The sequence below is a fragment of the Lissotriton vulgaris genome, chromosome 8, assembly GCF_964263255.1.
Source record: "Lissotriton vulgaris chromosome 8, aLisVul1.2, whole genome shotgun sequence".
NCBI classification, from domain to species: Eukaryota; Metazoa; Chordata; class Amphibia; order Caudata; family Salamandridae; genus Lissotriton; species Lissotriton vulgaris.
Window position 1 is genome coordinate 1,182,662,219 of NC_141696.1, and position 18,677 is coordinate 1,182,680,895.

Consider the following 18,677-nt stretch of genomic DNA (forward strand, 5'->3'; position numbering starts at 1 on the left):
GAAAGTGGGGTATGTGGTGACCCCTCTGACTCCCGCCCCAATCATCATCAATTGAGTTGTGCACTACCACGTTTATAAATCTACTTGACCAGCTAGCATGGTTAAAATGTTCAAAAGATCCTCTGTGAGGACTATCAGGCTGTCCCCCTAGAGCTGTACCTCCCTTTCAGAGGTCGGGTGATGCCATGATCCCACACCTCCCGCACTCCCACCCCCAGTAGGGTACCGTCTCACCACATAGTCACAAGAGGGGACGGTAAACGACTCTCCAGCCAGTCGGCCGCTATATCAGGTTTATCAAAAAGCAGCCCTTTCCTTCTGCCTCCACTCGAAGCTTACCAGGGAACAACATGGCATACTTGTATCCCTTGTCCCTCAGCGCCTTCTTGATTCCTATGAAGGAGCGTCTTTGCCGCTGCACCATCTGGGTAAAGTCCGGGAAGAAGGTTATTTCTGAATATTCAATCTTCAGGGGAGACCCGTCCGGGCATATTGGAGTATCAGGTCTCGGTCGCAAAAATTGAGAACCCCGGCAAGGATTGGTTAAGGGGGAGCTCCCAGTATCGGCCGTCCCCCGGGCACTCTATGTGCTCTTTCAATAACAAAAAATTTCCCGAGCCCCCAGGGCTGCATGTGATTTAACATGAGTACCTCTACGAAGAGATCCGTGGTCTGCCCCTCCGACCGTTCCGGAACACCCAAAATTCGCACACTGTTGCACCAAAGGCGTCCTTTGTTGTCGTCCAGTTTGGTTTCAGCAAATTTCCGGAATTGCTGCAGATACTTGACCTCCTTCTGCAACTGGGAAGCGTCTTCCACAAGGCTTGCCATGGTAAGCTCCACTTGCTTAATACGCTCATTGTTTTTGTTCATGTCCGCTCGGAGAAGGTTGACCTCCACCGTGATGGTGTCCATTTTGTGTTCCACTGATGACTTGATTCCAGCGATGGTGTCTAGGACGTTTTTGAGTGTGGGTTCTGGGTTTGCACCTCCTGTCTCGCCTCCACTCCTGATGGGGATGGGGGATGGTTCAGGCATAGTTGCCTTGGGAAGCGTATACTTGTCCAACTTGGTCTGCTGTCCTGTTTGTTGCCTCTGTTGGATGACATTGCACTTTGGGTAATTAAGCCTGGTATAGACAGTGGGCGAGCCCCCCGGCAGAGGGGACTCCCAGCCGAGGACGTGAGCAGCAAGGACACACCACTAGGCCCAGTCAATCGCGTTCCCTATCAGGATCCTCTTAGAAGAAGGGGGGAGGCCGGTGACCGCCGCACCCCGCTCACCCCTAGGCTCTATCACGGGTGGATTGAACAATGCGCTCGATCAGCGTGTCCAGGAGTGCTGCACGTGTGGACAGACTGGGTCTGGGAGGCTTGGCTGCGCTGGATGAATATATGGATGTATGGGCAGCCCTCACTGGGGAAAAGAGGGGCCCAGCCCACTGGGTTCTCTGTAACTGTGTCGTGCTGCCCCAAGGCCGCCTCCACGGAAATGGTGTGTCTCAGGACTCTGCTGACATCAATATGATGTGGGCTGCGCAGTCCCACGCCCTAGGCAACCCCACGCATCATCTGGCCGTCAAGGATGATTGTGGAAGGATCCCTGTTGCCGGTATCATTGCAAAGCTGGGCCCCTGTGTAGGCACTCTCTGGCACACGCTCCCTGTTACGGTGCTCCGCTGGCAATAGAACCGTTGGTAATGGCGCTAAATGCGGGCCGCGAGGCACCTCACCTCCGTGGCTCACTGAGCTGGCGTTGTTCGCTGCCTCCCACTGGTCGCAGCCACTCCAAAGGTCTCTATGGCTTCAAATTGTCTTCCCCCGTCCCCGCCCAGGCAGAGAGTGGTGGGGGAGGGGTGGAGGGGGTGGAAAAGAAGACACACCCCGGGTGATTCCCGATTTTTCCGTGTGCTGGAGAGGTGGCAGTAGAACTGGGTCGGCGAATGCCAATGCAGTACCCGGTGTTCTACTTGCTGTTGTGGTCCCCACCTTGCTCCACCCACCTTGATGCACTTGGCTTCTTCTCCGGGACCGCCGGAGCAGGAAGTCCCTCCTGGAGCTGCTGACCCAAGAGCCACGGATCTCTCTGCCCAACGAGGGGGCGCTCTTGTCTCCACCGTCTCTACTCAAGGCCCTGGCCTCCGCCGCCTGATCAGGCCTCTCGAAGGTCTCGCCAGACGCTGTGCCCCGAAGTGGCGCTGGATCCCGCAGCCGCCAGATTATGTCCACCGAGCTTTCCGGTCAGTGGATCGAACACAAGAACAGGGTTAGTGTGCCGAATAGACGAGGGGGAAGGTTAGGAGTGGTGGAGCTCTACTAAGTCGCGGCCATATTTCTTCGTGGCTTAGCCACGCCCCCCTAGCCTTCCATTGTTGACATCATGAAAAAACGTTTATTTCAGTCTTAATTTGGTATTACCCACTCAATGGAAGTGCATCACTTGCTCTTTCTGTTTCATTTTCTTCATTGGGGCACAATCACACTGTTTACCATGCTTCCGGAACCTACCTACCAAGTTTCTCCCCTTACAATCTTCCCTCCCAGTACACCTCACGGCTCACTAATTGCTAGATGGCACACTTGATGACGCCCTGCATGTTGTCCAACAGGCCTTATCCCCTTCACCCTCTCTCCACCCTTACACCATTCCTCCCAGTACTCCTCCCACACATGCCCTGCCCCTCTTTTCCTGCTTCATGATGTGCGCCACCATTTCAAAATGCGACAGAATTTTTTTTTCTATATTCAAGATGGCCACAGTGTTGTATCATCCTGTTGCACCACATAACGTGGCGGCCATCTTAAAAGCACCTAAAGCATTTTTTTTTGTATTTTCAAGGTAGCACTTGGTTGCATCGTCTTATTGCAAAAATCTTGAACAAGAGAAAATAATATCTTCTGTAGCTTGTAGTGCAATGCTGGTGCATTTTAAAAGCATTCGACATTGTCAAATCTCATAACAGTAATGACATTAGCAAAGTGAGACCATTGGCTTTTCCAATTTTTGTTCTTTCATTGCCATCTTCCGTACATCTCATACCTGAGTTTTGAAGGTGTTGTCACCAACAGATGATAAAATGAAAATCGTAAAACTACAAGCATCTCCATAAACAGAATTTAAATAGAACTTAAAACCCAAACCCTTCACCTTCTGCAGGAGCCCACAAAGACCAAAGGTGATCAATTTCCAATTGAATTTTTTTCAAAGTAGTCTAAATATAGAGGGGCTTATTTATGATCCTTTTGTCACTTTTGCGCAGCCTTTGGGTAGGTAACTTTTTGTGATGCAGCGGCGGCGTAAAATATGTGCCACGATGCTCCCTATTTACAAAGTGACGCATCTAGGCAGATGCGTCACTTCGTAAACCCCTGCTCTACAATATACCTGCGTCAGTTATAATGTATGCAGGGTGGGCTTTCTCCTCATCAAAGCCTCGTAGAAGTGGTGTATTAAAATCTATAAGATTTCAGTGCCCCACTTCTAGGACACCATTGTGTGAAAACATTACGCCTGCCTCAAGGCAGGCATAAGACTGACGCAGGCCCTTTCACATGGGGTTTACCCCATGTGAAAGGCACATTGCTGGAGTAGCGCCACGCTTCCAACATACCTCCAGCAACATGATGCGTTATACAGTAAATATGACGCATTGATGTTCTCGCTTGGAGGGCGTACTGAGAAGTGTTGCTGCATTGTCGCAGCGATGCAACACTTCTCATAAATAAGGCCCAGAACCATTATGGTATCAAATGCTAACCTTGATTCTGTATATTTATATGTATATATGGTTTCGGGCAACATTAATAAGTTACAAAGAAATGTACTGAATGTTTATATAAAGAGAGCTTAACATTGGCTTTGCAGTAATTACAAGGCTTGCTTGAGTATGTCCATTTCATATAATTACACCGTCCTGCCAGGAAATCTGAAATATTTGGCTTGTACTAAGCATGTGTAAACTCCATTATGTTGAACTGATGAAGCTTTACCAGAGTGTGTACAAAGTTTTGATGATATTTCACAGAAGAAGCCTTTTGAACTGCATGATGTATGTACATTGAGTTCCCCTCTCTTTAACTTTCGTTCGCAAACGTTCTTACAAAATACGTTAACTACTGACTTCAACTGCCCCCAGTATCATTAAGATCTTTTTTTTCTTTATTTTGTGCTCGTTCTGTTTTATTTGTGGTGGGATCTTATTTTAAATCCTTGATTAAAGATTTGTGTTGCAAAAACTTTGAGAGGCCTAATCACATATTACATTTTATGGTATGTTTAGTAGGACTACAGCAGTACTCCTCACGTGCTACAACATGCTATTTATTAACCTATGTGTAGAGGTCCATTCCTCCACCTCTCCTATGTTTTCTGTATCAAACTCTCTGCATACTAACACCTACATTTTAGTAGCAAATGTGGGAAGGTCAGGGGAGGGCGGCTGAAAATAGGGAATTGTTATTTGTGTCTACATGAGAGGAAATTGGGGCGATGGCGAGGAGGGTTTAAAGGCATGGCTAGGTAGTGCACTCAACTACCATTCCTTTTCAAAAATTGCACTTCTAAAGTTACCACAGCGAAAAAGGACACAAAGTAGTCTTAAAAGTAGCTCAGACTTGAAGTATGTTTCGCACCAAACATTGCCACTCACAGGCACTTCAAAACCATCCCACTGAAAATAAAAGCGGCATGGGCTTCATCCTTCAGAAATAATGTTGTAATAATTGTATTTATTTAAACTTTTTAAAAATATATATCAATTTAATTTAATGGTAAAAAGTATATGCAAACAAGAAATAAGTTTGATCTTATCATAAAATATGTTAATCACCTTTTAATTTAAAAATACATTTAAGAGTTATTTTGTTAAATAAATTATTTATAATAAATTCTATACATGACATATAGTAATTTTAATACATAATAAATAGATATAAACATAATACTTCGGTGGAACTGTATAAATACATCTTAATTTACAATTTAATATAGCTAAAGTAGAGACACATTTATTTTTAAATTAATGTAATTGTGCTGTACCTTTTTCAATGTGTTCTACATTTAAAATAAATAAATACAATTAGTTAAAATGAATATTTAACATACAATAATTTTTACTATTTATTTTAAAAGTTGAATGCATATTTTTACATTTACCTCTATCTTACCATAGAGAGTTATTGTGCCCCAACTGCAAAGAACTTTGCCTACATGTGGAACACTACCAGTAGTAACTTTTCACTCTTAAATTTGGCACCACCCCCTGGTGTGGACATGAAAGTTTACACTTCGTAACTAATTTACACTTTTAAATAGTGAATGCGACATGGTGTAAGAGTACATTTACAGATGTAGATATACTCATGTGTAAACTTAGTGTTTCAAGGGTGCCCTGAATTTTTAAATATTCACAAACCCTATCTGAAAAGTTTTTCTGCTTGAATGCTTCATGGTAGAGCATGTCATGCCTTTTTCTCTGCCTTTTCTGCTTTTTTTGCAACACAACTTAGACGTTTCAAAATCAAAAAGACACAAACATGCTCCACTCCAATTTCTCTAAAGGCCACTGCCTGCATGTTTTTCAGGAAAATATACATGTAATGTAAAAAGGAGTCCCAGACTTCCGGAAAGGAACACCATGATTCTTCAAACGTCTTGCCACAATTTGGCCTTATAATACAGTATTTTCATTGATATAACATTTTTATTTCATCTAGTACGTAAGTAGTATTTTGCATTTTTTGTATAGCTCAGACCTTGCTAAGAAGTTACTGGGCCCCTCAAATTCTGGACCACATGCCTCTTTCAGCATTTGACTCTAAGGGGCCCATTAGGATGGCTGGCAGATCGCCCCCGCCAGGCCGGCAATAGCCACCGTCGGCCTGGCGAGGGCGATCCGCCCGCCATCCATCCCGGAATGACCCCCCGCCATATTAGTATGGCTGGGAGGTCCGCGGCAGACGGAAAGACCGTCCGCGGCGGACGGAAAGACCGTCCGCCGCGGTCGCCTTGCGACCGGGGCGGAAAAGGGATTCTATGGTGGCGGGGTCTAATAGACACCGCCAGCCATATTAAGATGGGACTTAATATGCCATAATATGCCTTTCCGTGGCGGCAATGCCGCCATGGAAAGACATGCGGAGTCTGCATTGGGGGCTCAATGTGGGCCCTCATGGACTCCGGGAGGGGTGGGGGGTGCACATGGGGACTACCTATGGTACCCCCCCCCCAGCAGTTCCATGCACAGCATGGCAGGCACCGCGCGGTGCCTGCCATGTTGTGCATTGACGTGCACTGCATGCCTTCCTGCGATTGTGGCGGGCGGTGCTGAGTGCACTGCCCGCCACAATGGTAGGAATGCAGGATGCGCCTGCCACTGTGGCGGGCGCATCCTAATGCCTGGCACGGGACCCCCGCCCTTATGGCGGGCGGTCCCTGGTACCGTGAGGATGGTGGGCGGGCAAAGTCCGCCCGCCATCCTAATTGGGGCCTAAGGGTGGCGATACAGAATAGGCCAGGGATGACTCGGGAAAGTGCTGTTTGCTTGAAACTCAGAACTCAACAACGATCAACAATAAAACTTAATAAATCAATGTCCAGTCAGTTCTTTTTCTTTAAAAAAAGAAAAAGTACTTAAGGTATATCTAGAGAAACACTACATGAAATATCACACATATATACAAAATGACAGAGGGAACAATAGTTTGGAACCCATCATAACGAGCCTTGCAAGAATAGCCATAGTGCATCTCAGCTAGTGATTCATCAGAGAGGATGACTATTCCTATAAGCCTTGTCTGTTTCTGATATCTGCAAAATTCGGCCATGTTTATGAGTCTGCACTATCTACGATGGTTAGTCAGCAAATTTCTTAAACAAATTTTGCCTTAATATTAGTTCTTCACTATTTACAATATAGACCAATATGACCTATGTGACCCGGTCACTCCACTCACCGCACGGCCCCCGTGTGCCCTGGTCACCGCTGCTGCCGCTGCTTTCTGCCGCCTCTCCTGCTGCCTTTCCCCCCTGTGGGCTGCAGGTGCTGCTTGGGCCTCTGCCCTCAGGCTTGCCCCCTCGCCGCTTCCCCCGCGTCTGGTTTTCCCACCTTTGGCTTCCCACCGCTGCTCCCCACCCCCCTCCCACTTCGCCACAAATTGCGGGGAATGCGCGTACGCGCAGCGGTCACGCACAGCGACTGCGCCGATTGCGCACCGCATGTGCGCCAAAGGCAAGCCCGTCTATGCCCGCCCGCGCCTGGACCGCGCCCAGCGCCAGAACTCCTGGACCTCGCCGGAGCCAGCCAATCCGACGGAAATAGGACGCCGCCACCCTCCACGCACTCAACACCGGCCGACAGCCAGCCTGCTACCAAGCCACCCCGAAACGCACCCACAAAGCCTTCACCTGCCACGCCTGCAACTTCACCTGCACTCGATCCTGCACCGTGCTAGCCAGAACAACCTCCAGCAACAACCACCTCAAATGCATCCTGCTCAAAACCCGCTCTGTCCACAAACACGCCGTCGAACTCTGGAACCTCCTGGACAAAACAGCACCGGACGGGGCCTTCCTCACAGAAACCTGGATGAACGCCACCTCAGCCCCCGACATCGCCATAGCCATCCCGGACGGCTACAAGATCACCCGGAGGGACCGCGTCAACCAAACCGGAGGCGGCATCACCATTGTCCACAGAAACACCATCCGCATCACGACCAACACCAACGACAACCTCACCGCCGCAGAGCACCTTCACTTCCAGATACACACCGACCCCAAGACCACCCTCAGAGAGACCCTCATCTACAGACCCCCGGGACCATGTCCACATTTCAGCGAAGCCATCGCAGACTTCATCAGCCCGCTCGCCCTCGCCTCCCCCGACTACATCCTCTAGGAGACCTCAACTTCCACCAGGAGAACGACAAGGACAACAACACCACCACCCTACTAGACAACCTCGCCAACCTTGGACTCAAGCAACTGGTGAACACCCCCACTCACTACGCCGGCCACACACTCAACCCCGTCTTTTCCTCCAGCAACCACATCTCCTTCAGCCACACCACCAAGCTCCACTGGACAGATCACAGCTGCATACATTTCAACTTCAGAAAAACAACGACCCACCACCGCCCGCAACAACTCCCCCGAAGATGCTGGAGCAAGATCACTACCGACCAACTCACCACCTCCTTGAGCCAAAACCTGCCCTCCAACACCATGGACCCCAACGAAGCAGCCCGCAACTTCACACAATGGATCACCGACTGCGCGGATGCCCTTGCTCCACTGAAGAACCCTCCAAGCAATCCAGACAGCAAGAAAGTCGCATGGTTCACCAACGATCTCAAAGACTGCAAGAAATCCTGCGGTGCCCTCGAGAAAGCCTGGCGCCACAACCAGTCATCGGAAAACATAAAAGCACTCAAGAGTGCCACCCGCAAACACCACCAGCTGATCCGCACCACCAAAAGGACAGCATTCAGAGAATGACTGGACAACAACAACCACAACAGCAAGGAACTCTTCAACATTGTGAAAGAGCTTTCCAACCCCAACGCCAGCAACAACGACATCTCGCCATCGCAAGACCTCTGCAACTCTCTCGCCATGTTTTTCCACCGTAAGATCATCGACATACACGACAGCTTCGGCGCCCAGAACCCATACCCTGCCACCGAACCTACGCCCCCCACCACTACCCTTTGCGCCTGGACCCAGGTCAGCACGGAAGACACCACCCACACAATGAACCCCATCCACTCGGGCTCCCCTACCGACCCCTGCCCACACCACATCTTCAACAAGGCCGACTCCATCATCGCACCCAAACTCCGGGACATCATCAACAACTCCTTCGCATCCGCCACCTTCCCGGAGAGCTGGAAGCATGCAGAGATCAGCGCCCTCCTGAAGAAACCCACAGCAGACCCCACAGACCTCAAGAACTTCCGCCCTATCTCGATTCTCCCCTACCCTGCTAAATCATCGAGAAAACCGTCAACACACAGCTGACAGCCTTCCTCGAGACGACTGGCTCCCTCGACCCATCGCAATCCGGATTCAGAGCGAACCACAGCACCGAGACCGCCCTTATCGCAGCCACCGACAACATCAGGACCCTGCTTGACAACGGAGAAACTGCCGCCCTCATCCTCCTCGACCTCTCGGCTGCTTTCGACATGGTCTGCCACCGCACCCTAGCAACCCGCCTCCAAGTAACTATAACGTGTGGAATTTTAATGGTTTTATGTCAGTAAAATTTCCTGCTAACTATAACTGGTGTCAAACCTATGGTTTTTTCAGTGAACTTAATAGGTTTTTTAAATGCTAATTCCTAACTATAGCTGTTGTGAAACCTATGTTTTTTTCAGTGAATTTCATAGGTTTTTTCAAATGCTAATTCCTAACTATAACTGATGTGAAACCTGTGGTGTTTTCAGTGAATTTCATAGGTTTTTTAAAGGATAATTCCTAACTATATATATGGCTTCAAACCTAGGTTTTTTTCAGTGAATTTCAAAGGTTTTTTTAATAGCAATTTTCTATTGCTATCAAATATAATATTTTTTATAATGAATCCTATATTGTATATTTATTTAATACTATTTTTATATGTATATTCTTCATTTTTTTTTTTTGCCCTGGAGCGCTCCCAGTGCGCGTACCGGTGAGCGCATCGGTAAGCGCAGCCTTGCGGCGCGCCCCGGTACGCGTACCGGTGAGCGTCCCGTTAGCGCTATTGCCACGAACGAAAACATCATCGTGACGTATCGCGTAGCCGCGTCCGCGTGATACGCACGGCGTAAGCGCACCCGGAAGCACCCACGCGCATACGAACGCGCTACGTAAGCGCCCCGGGGCGCGCCCCGGGTCGGTAGCGTAAGCGCGTCGGGTCATGTGACCTGAAAATAACACTTTTCATTGGTTCTGAACAGTTTTGGTTTCCAAATGACGAAAGCCCAAGTCATGTGACCTGAAAATAACACTTTTCATTGGTTCAGGACAGTTTTGTTTTCCAAATGATGAAAGCCCCCACCTATTTTCCTCATTCTCACTTTGTACTTTGAGTGAGGAAGACTGTTTAAATACCTATCTGTACCTATTTGTCTGAAAAATGGCTACAGCAGCAGCAGCAGGAGCATCTCAACCACCAGCACCACCACCACCACAAGGACCACTACAACACCACAGTGGTGGAGATGAAGAAGAGGAGGAGGAGGAGGAGGAGGAGGAGGAGGAGGAGGAGGAGGAGGAGGAGGAGGAGAGGAGAAGGTTCCTGCCTGAAGATACTACCCCATATAAGCCAAAGGAGCACATTATCTGGGAGTTTTTTTCAATCCCAAAGGACCTCAAGAAAGTAAATGCGCCAAAGGTTACTTGTCTAATCTGTGGCATTGTACTTTCCAGGGGGAACCCTAACAAAAAGTACTCTTGGCAACAACACCATGATTCGCCACATGCAACGCCGGCACCCTAACAACTATGCTGCGGCAGAGGTCAGAGAACTGACCAGAAACCCTCCCCAATCTTCTCCCAGCACCTCCCAAAGTAAACAACCCACTCCATCGGGTCCAGAGACAAGGGAGATGGTCCCAAACATCCAACCCAAGTTTGGAGAATTCAAAATTGTTTGTATATTTTGTGGAAAAACAATTGCCTATGGCGAGCAAAGTATAAAACCTATCAACCGTGCTGGAAAGAACCACAACTGTAGTAAGAAACCTTAATTTTTCCCTGTTTTTTTTTGCTCAAGTTGAGCCGTTTACAATTCCCTGTTTTTTGTTTGTCCCCATAAAAAATACAAAAAAAATATAAAATTGTTCATAAAAGCCAAAAAAGTAAAACATCTTCCAAAAAACAATAAAAAAATATAAAACAACAAAAAACCAGTTCTTTTTAGAACTATCTCCAATTTCTAAAAAAATGCTAAATTTTTTAAACATTCTGTCATTCTTTTTTCCCCATGGTGCGCTCCCTGGTATGCTCCCTGGTGCGCGTACCGGGCGCTCCCGCGCGCAAATTGAAAAAAAAAAATGTTGCCCTGCGGGGCCCTTTTATGGCCCCCACATCAAACCTAGGGGGTCAGGGGGGTCTACCCTGCCCCCTTTTGGTCATTTCCCCCTTTGTTTTTGCCACCTCTTGTGTCTCGATCCTACCGAGACACAAGATGGTGGCCGCTCCGGACTGTTTGGAATGTTGACAGACACCCGAGAGCCAATCAGCTTTCCGCTCGCGAACTTGCGTAGCGCGCTGGAGCGCACCCCGGTACGCGTACCGGGGCGCGCTTATAGATATATATATTTTTTTGAACCTAAATTACTCAAAACCCACTGGAGCACATATCTTGAAACATAGCAAAGGCACATCGGGCTACCAGTCCCTACAATTTTGCCAAGTTTGGTGGAAATCCGTTCAGCCGTTCGAACTATAAGTGAGTCCAACTGCCCTATGGAAATTAATTTATTTTTATTTATTTTAGGCATTTGTTAATCGCACTGTCACCATTGCAGGCATCCTGGCGCTGACTGGACCAGATGGAGGCAAGAAAGTGAAACACAGGAGCGGGAGTTATCAGACGGTTGTCTTGGGGAATAGCCAGGTTTTAATCCTTCTCCTAAATGGGAGAAGTTCAGAGATGTGCCTAATTTCGGCTGTGAGTGTATTCCAGAGCTTGGCAGCTGCTACCTCGAAGGATCTGCCTCCGGATCTGACCTTCTTGAATCTGGGAACCACTGCCAGCTTGGCCTCAGAGGAGCGAAGCTGCCTAGCTGGAGTGTACCAAGCAAATTTGGTTTGTAGGGAGGCAGGACCAATTCCATGGAGCGCCCTGAATGCTATACAAAGGGCTTTGAATTGTACTCTCTGCCTCACCGGTAACCAGTGGAGTTTGCTCAGTGAGGATGACCCGTGTGCTCTTCTAGGAAGCCCCAAGGCCAATTTAGCAGCTGCTGATTGGACCCTTTGGAGCCTATCCAGCAAGAACCCAGGGGATCCCAGCAGAAGGGCATTGCAATAGTCCAGTCTGCTGAGGATGGTGCATCTTACCACTTGGGCGCGCGCATGAGAGGGAAGGAGAGGCAGTACTTTCCTTAGGGATCGGAGGATGGCAAAACAGCAAGCCGTAGTCTTTTGAGTATGCATCTCCATACTGAGCCTATGGTCCAGCATGACCCCAAGGTTACGGACTGATTCCACCGGCCGGACTGTGGTCCCAGTTTCAGGGGGCCAGAAGTTATCTGGGAATGGCCGTGCGATCTTAGTACCAGCGCTGAAGAGCACCTCCGTTTTCCCTGCGTTAAACTGGAGGGAGTTGTCCTTTAGCCAGCGAGAGGTGTCACGCAAACAGTTGTGGAAGACATCAACCGAAGTAGAGTCCTCTCCCTCCAAGGAGAGGATCATTTGCGTGTCGTCAGCGTAGTTGATAATTTTAATATTAAAGCTTTTGATTAGCGTAATCAGAGGTCTGAGGTAAAGGTTAAACATGGGTAAAACACGTTTTGGGACCCCCCTTTTATCTCGGTCCCCGCTTGACGAATCCCCCCAACCTTTCAAGGAAGGAACGGAGCACAGCGAGGCAAATTCCAGGAAAATTATAGGCAGATCCCTCAATCGACGCCAAAGTTATTCCCAATAGAATGTTGCGGATTCCCTATAGAAAATAATCCTAACTATAACTACCTACTGGCGACCGCCAGTAGGTAAAATATATATATATATATATATATATATATATATATATATATATATATATATATATATATATATATATATATATATGTATATATATATCCCGACTTCAGGTTGCACCATACAAGAAAAGCCTCAGGAAGCACATTTAAAGTTCGTACTCTTTAATGTCATCAACTTGCCAACATTCACCTCGCCAGGAGCAGGCATCCCATATTTTTAGCCAGACGCGTTTCAGGAGTTGAAATCCTTTCTTCAGTGGCAGAGTAGAGAAATGAAGGGTCGCGCTGCAGACGCACAATTATTCATTCCAAACACCTGCCCTTGTGGGCGTGGCACTCCCACTGCCTCATGGTGTTTGTAGTCCGTCTAAATTCTCCCTAGTGGGTGCGTTTCCATTCATTTCATTTTCAATTTAAAATTACATCCCAAGTGGGTTGATGCAAATGTCTTGGCGCTTGGCATGCTTTGCAGAAGTTGACACGAACTGTGCAGGCTGCAGCCCTGTTACTGGAGCTCTGCAAGAGTACTAACTTTAAATCTGCTTCCTGAGGCTTTTCTCGTATGGTGCAACCTGAAGTTGGGATAATTACGGCTATGCACAGCCGTGAGGAAAGCCCACTGCGGTGTCCTGCAGGTCCTTTCTGACTCGATCTGGAGTTAGAATCACTGGGAGGAAGAGGTGCAGAGCTCCAGTAACAGGGCTGCAGCCTGCACAGTTCGTGTCAACTTCATGAGTATTCATTCTCAGGGGATTCTCGGAATTGTAGTTTAAATTTAAAATATGTACAGATTACCTTGTGACAAAGTCATATTTTGCAATTAATGAACACATTGTTTTTCTAAACACCTAGCAGTGTTAAAACAGTATCTGTTTGTTACAATATGCATTTACATAGATGTGGCAATGATGGCATATTATCCAGTTTTTTCACATTGCAAACACTTTTTTGTAAATAGTGTATTAATTACATTGGTATGTACATTCAAGGTAATAATAATCTATGCATCTTGGTTTTGTATGGCATATTGTTCATAGTGTGAAGGGTGTAGTACCCTCTTTTATGAGATCGAGTTCTGAGTTGGTCTGAGTTCAACAAATGTTTAGTCACAGTTTCTCCCTTGGTTGGGTTTATAGCATTGATGGTATTTTGGGTTTTGTAGCTAATTCATGCAGATTGAATTGATGCATTTTGTCTGTTTACAGGTGAATATAAAATTATTCATCAATGTTCACCCCCTTCGGATTTTTTGTGCGCAGCCTGATTATGTATTTAGACTCTAATTGCCTGAGTTTCCTTTTTCTGTCAACCATTCTTTCATTGATTTCCACAGTGTTTTTACCAAAGAAATTCATGTTTCGCCAATCTCCATTTTCGCACATGAGTAGATGTTTGGCCGTTGCATAGGTTTTTTTTTTGTTTTTTTTTTAAATTAGTTTTTATTGCAGAATTAGAGACAAGTCCTCAAATTAAGACCAACCATTACACTTATGACATCACGAAGTTGAAAGTAAAGCAAAAACACTACACAGCCATTTAGCCCACATCCCGGAGGCTGGGCGGCGCGCCAAAAGTACTGTGCTCCAGAAGATGTCTCAGTGTAAGCCCTGTCCGGGCGTCCGGTCGGTTATATCATGTTGTATCCGCTTTTACCCCCTAAGACCCACCCCCCCCCTTCGCACCAGCAGACCCCAGAATACTCCCTGGGCCCCAACATCAGCTCTCAATCATGGTGCGTTACTGTTACAACGCAACTTTTACGTCGTAATGCTGTTACAACGCAGCTTTTACAACGCAGGTTCCATTACAACGGATGTCATTACAACGCAGGATATTACATAGCAGATGGTATTACAACGCATACCATTACATCGTAAGTATTGGTAAGTATTTAATTTTTTTTTATTTTATTTAATTTTATTTAATTAATTTAATTAATATTAATTATTAATAAATATATTTATTTATGTTTTTTAATATTATAAATTAAATATATTTATTTAAGTAATTTTTAAAATAAGTATGAGTATAGGAGTATATGTTTTGGGGTACTGAGGTATATGTTTTGGGGTGTTTGGGTAATTTTAGGTTTTAGGGCAGGGTTTGGGTTTTGGGGTACAGGGGTGTTTTTAGGTTTTAGAGTAGGGTTTGGGTTTTGGGGTACAGGGGTGTTTTTAGGTTTTAGGGCAGGGTTTGGGTTTTGGGGTACAGGGGTGTTTTTAGGTTTTAGGGCAGGGTTTGGGTTTTGGGGTACAGGAGTGTTTTTAGGTTTTAGGGCAGGGTTTGGGTTTTGGGGTACAGGGGTGTTTTTAGGTTTCAGGGCAGGGTTTGGGTTTTGGGGTACAGGGGTGTTTTTAGGTTTTAGGGCAGGGTTTGGGTTTTGGGGTACAGGGGTGTTTTTAGGTTTCAGGGCAGGGTTTGGGTTATGGGGTACAGGGGTGTTTTTAGGTTTTAGAGCAGGGTTTGGGTTTTGGGGTACAGGGGTGTTTTTAGGTTTTAGGGCAGGGTTTGGGTTTTGGGGTACAGGGGTGTTTTTAGGTTTCAGGGCAGGGTTTGGGTTTTGGGGTACAGGGGTGTTTTTAGGTTTCAGGGCAGGGTTTGGGTTTTGGGGTACAGGGGTGTTTTTAGGTTTCTGGGCAGGGTTTGGGTTTTGGGGTACAGGGGTGTTTTTAGGTTTCAGGGCAGGGTTTGGGTTTTGGGGTACAGGGGTGTTTTTAGGTTTTAGGGCAGGGTTTGGGTTTTGGGGTACAGGGGTATTTTTAGGTTTTAGGGCTGGGTTTGGGTTTTGGGGTTCAGGGGTATTTTTAGGGTTTCTTTTTTTTAAAGTACGACTTTAAATTAAAATAATTAATTAAATTAAAATTAATTAAATTAATTAAATGAAATTAATTACAATTTTAAGATTAATACAATTATATTTATTAAATTAAATTAATTAAATTTAAATAATTACTATTATTAAATTTATTAAATTAAATTAATAAAATTATATTATTTTAATTAAATTAAATTTATTCATATTTAAAAATAAATTAAACTTATTTAAATAAAGATAAGATTAATACAATTATATTAATTAAATTAAATTAATTATATTTAATTAATTACTTTTATTATATTTATTAAATTAAATTAATAAAATTATATTAATTTAATTAAATTACATTAATTCCTATTTAAAATTAAATTAAACGTATTTAAATAAATTATATTAATTACATTTTTTAAATTATTTTAATTATATTAGTAAAATAAAATTAATAAAATTAACTTAATTTCATTTTTTAAAATAAATTATACTTACCTATACTTACGATGTAATGGTATGCGTTGTAATACCATCTGCTATGTAATATCCTGCGTTGTAATGACATCCGTTGTAATGGAACCTGCGTTGTAAAAGTTGCGATGTTACAGCATGCGTTGTAAAATAACGCGTTGTAACATCATAGATCCCTCAATCATATCCCAACCGGCCCAGTTGACCCTTCTGAGCTACCACTCGGTGCCTAACTACCCTACCAAGAACAACCCCCCCTTCCCTCCCCCCCCCCACAACTGCTGCTGATTTGGGTACTGACAAGCCGTACAAACACCCGAGTACATCCCCTAAAGGATCCATTCACCATCGTGCAATCCACATGGAACCCAACTATCCCAGCTCTTCCTCTTCATCCTCCGTTATATAATCACGCAATGCCTGGACCACCATCTCCCACGCCCTAGCTAACTCCAAGCACTTCTCATTGCCAGTCCCAGTGGCCTAGCGCATTCTGATAACACTCTCACAGTTTGACCATTTCAACAGCTCATTCATCCACCTCCTCACAGACGGACCATCCTTAGCCTTCCAGTGCCAGGTTATCTCTCTTTGAGCCAGCATGAAACCCAGGTCCATAAATTTACTAGTAATTTTTGTCCTCTTGGTATGGGGAAACCAGAGGAGCAGACACGCTGCCACATCAAAGTCCACCTCTCTATCCGTGACTGCATTCAGGAGTTCCCCCACCGCCTGCCAGTACGCCCCTAGTTTCGGGCAGTTCCATAGCATATGAACCAGGTCTACTTCGGGCTCCATGCATCTCGGGCACACCGCATCGAGCGCCTGGAAATACTGTCTCACCCTCTCCGGTGTCATGTACGCCCTATGAATAACAAAAAAATGCACCAGTTGAAATCGCGCATTCCTCGTTCCCTTCCAAGTCCTTTGCAACACTTGGCTCCAAACCGTGTCCGGTATGGGCTTGCCCACGCAGGCCTCCCACCGCGACTTCAATGCTAGCAGTGGTTCCAGTCCCTCACTCCGCAGTCGATTATGGAGACAAGTCACCGCTTTAACAGTGCCCGCCGCCATCACCACATATTGGCATGTCACGGCTACCTCCGGCTCCTCCAACCCTTTCTTCCAGTATCGCTGTATCACTGCCACCACCGCTGCATGCAGCAGGAAAGTCCCATCCGGTAGACCAAATTGTTCCTGAAGCGTCCGATAGGGGGCCAATGTTCCATCAACATACAGATCCCCCACTACCTGCAGGCCCAGCTCCTCCCATGTTAACAATTGTGACCAATCTCCTCCATGAGGTAGCGCGGTCAGCATCCCCAGCGGTATCTCCGGCGCATACGGGCGGTCTCCCTTTGCTCTCCTTAAGCTCCTACGCCAACATAGTTTAAGCGTTCTTTCTTCTATCGTAAGGTCTCTCACGTCTAGTTTCTGTTGCATTATTATGTAGGATAATACACACCTCTGGATGCCTAGCCCCCGATCATGCTCAGGGCCCCTGAATTCTCTCGCTACATTTTGCGTCAGTATCTGAAGTTGTGCCGCCAGGCAGTATAATTCAAAGTCGGGAACTGCCATCCCCCCTTCAGACTTAGGTCTAGTCAGGGTGTCCAATGCCACCCTGCGCCGCCCATGTCCCCAAAGGAAACTAATCACTAGTGACCTCAGATCCTTAAAAACCCGCTGCGGGATCCATATCGGTAGCGTCCGGAAATAGTAGAGCAGCCGCGGGAGCGCTACCATCTTCAACAACGCCACTCGTCCTAGTACCGACAACGGAAGGGAGGCCCAAAAATCCATGCAGCTCTTCAGCCCACGAATACACCGCTCCACGTTCCCCTCCAAGAGGTCCTCAGCCGCATGATAAATGCGCACCCACAGGTAGGTGAAACAGGAGGACTCCCATACCACCTCTCTCGCCAGCGGTGGACTGGGCGTACCTTTCCGCAAAGGAAATACACAGGTCTTGGTCCAGTTCACCCTGAGGCCCGATAATTGCCCAAACCTACTCAGCATATCCACTGCTCCCTCCAGCGATTGCGCTGGGTCCGCCAGATATAATAACAAATCATCGGCATACAGCGATATGTAGTGTGACTCCGGTCCCTGCGCTATCCCATTGTATACGGTGCCCGACCTCGCCTGCGCTGCCAATGGCTCCACCGCTAAAGCGAACAACAGAGGGGATAACGAGCATCCCTGCCTCGTCCCCCTACACACTGGGTAGGCCGACGACACAATAGGCCCCAGCCGCACACGCGCTGTCGCCGACGAATAAAGCACCCTCGTCCATCTCCGAAAGCCGTCACCTACCCCAAATTTCAGCAATACCCCATCCAGATATTCCCACTCGAGGCTATCAAAAGCCTTCTCGATGTCGACCGCCAATACTACAGGGTCGAGATCCGATGCCCCAACACCATCCATGATGCGGAGCAAACGACGTATGTTCATTGAGGTGTTCCTAGTCGGTATAAATCCCGCCTGGTCCCTATGCACCAACGTGGTCATGTGCGGCAGCAACCTGGCGGCTAGGATGCGACTCAATACCTTGTAGTCCACCGTCAACATGGACAATGGGCGATAAGATGTCACGTCCAATGCGTCTCTGCCCGGCTTCAGCAGCGGTACCACCAGTGCCTCCCTCATTGATTCAGGTAAGCACCCTACCTTCTTCGCTTCCGAGTACACCACCACCA

At 46.7% G+C, this 18,677-nt stretch overlaps 1 protein-coding gene across 3 annotated transcripts in view; it reads left to right on the top strand.

Moving 5' to 3' along the window:
* Nucleotides 1-18,677, top strand: part of ATP7B (ATPase copper transporting beta) — a 539,299-nt gene that overhangs the window by 272,436 nt on the left and 248,186 nt on the right. The gene's annotated exons all lie outside the window — the stretch shown is intronic.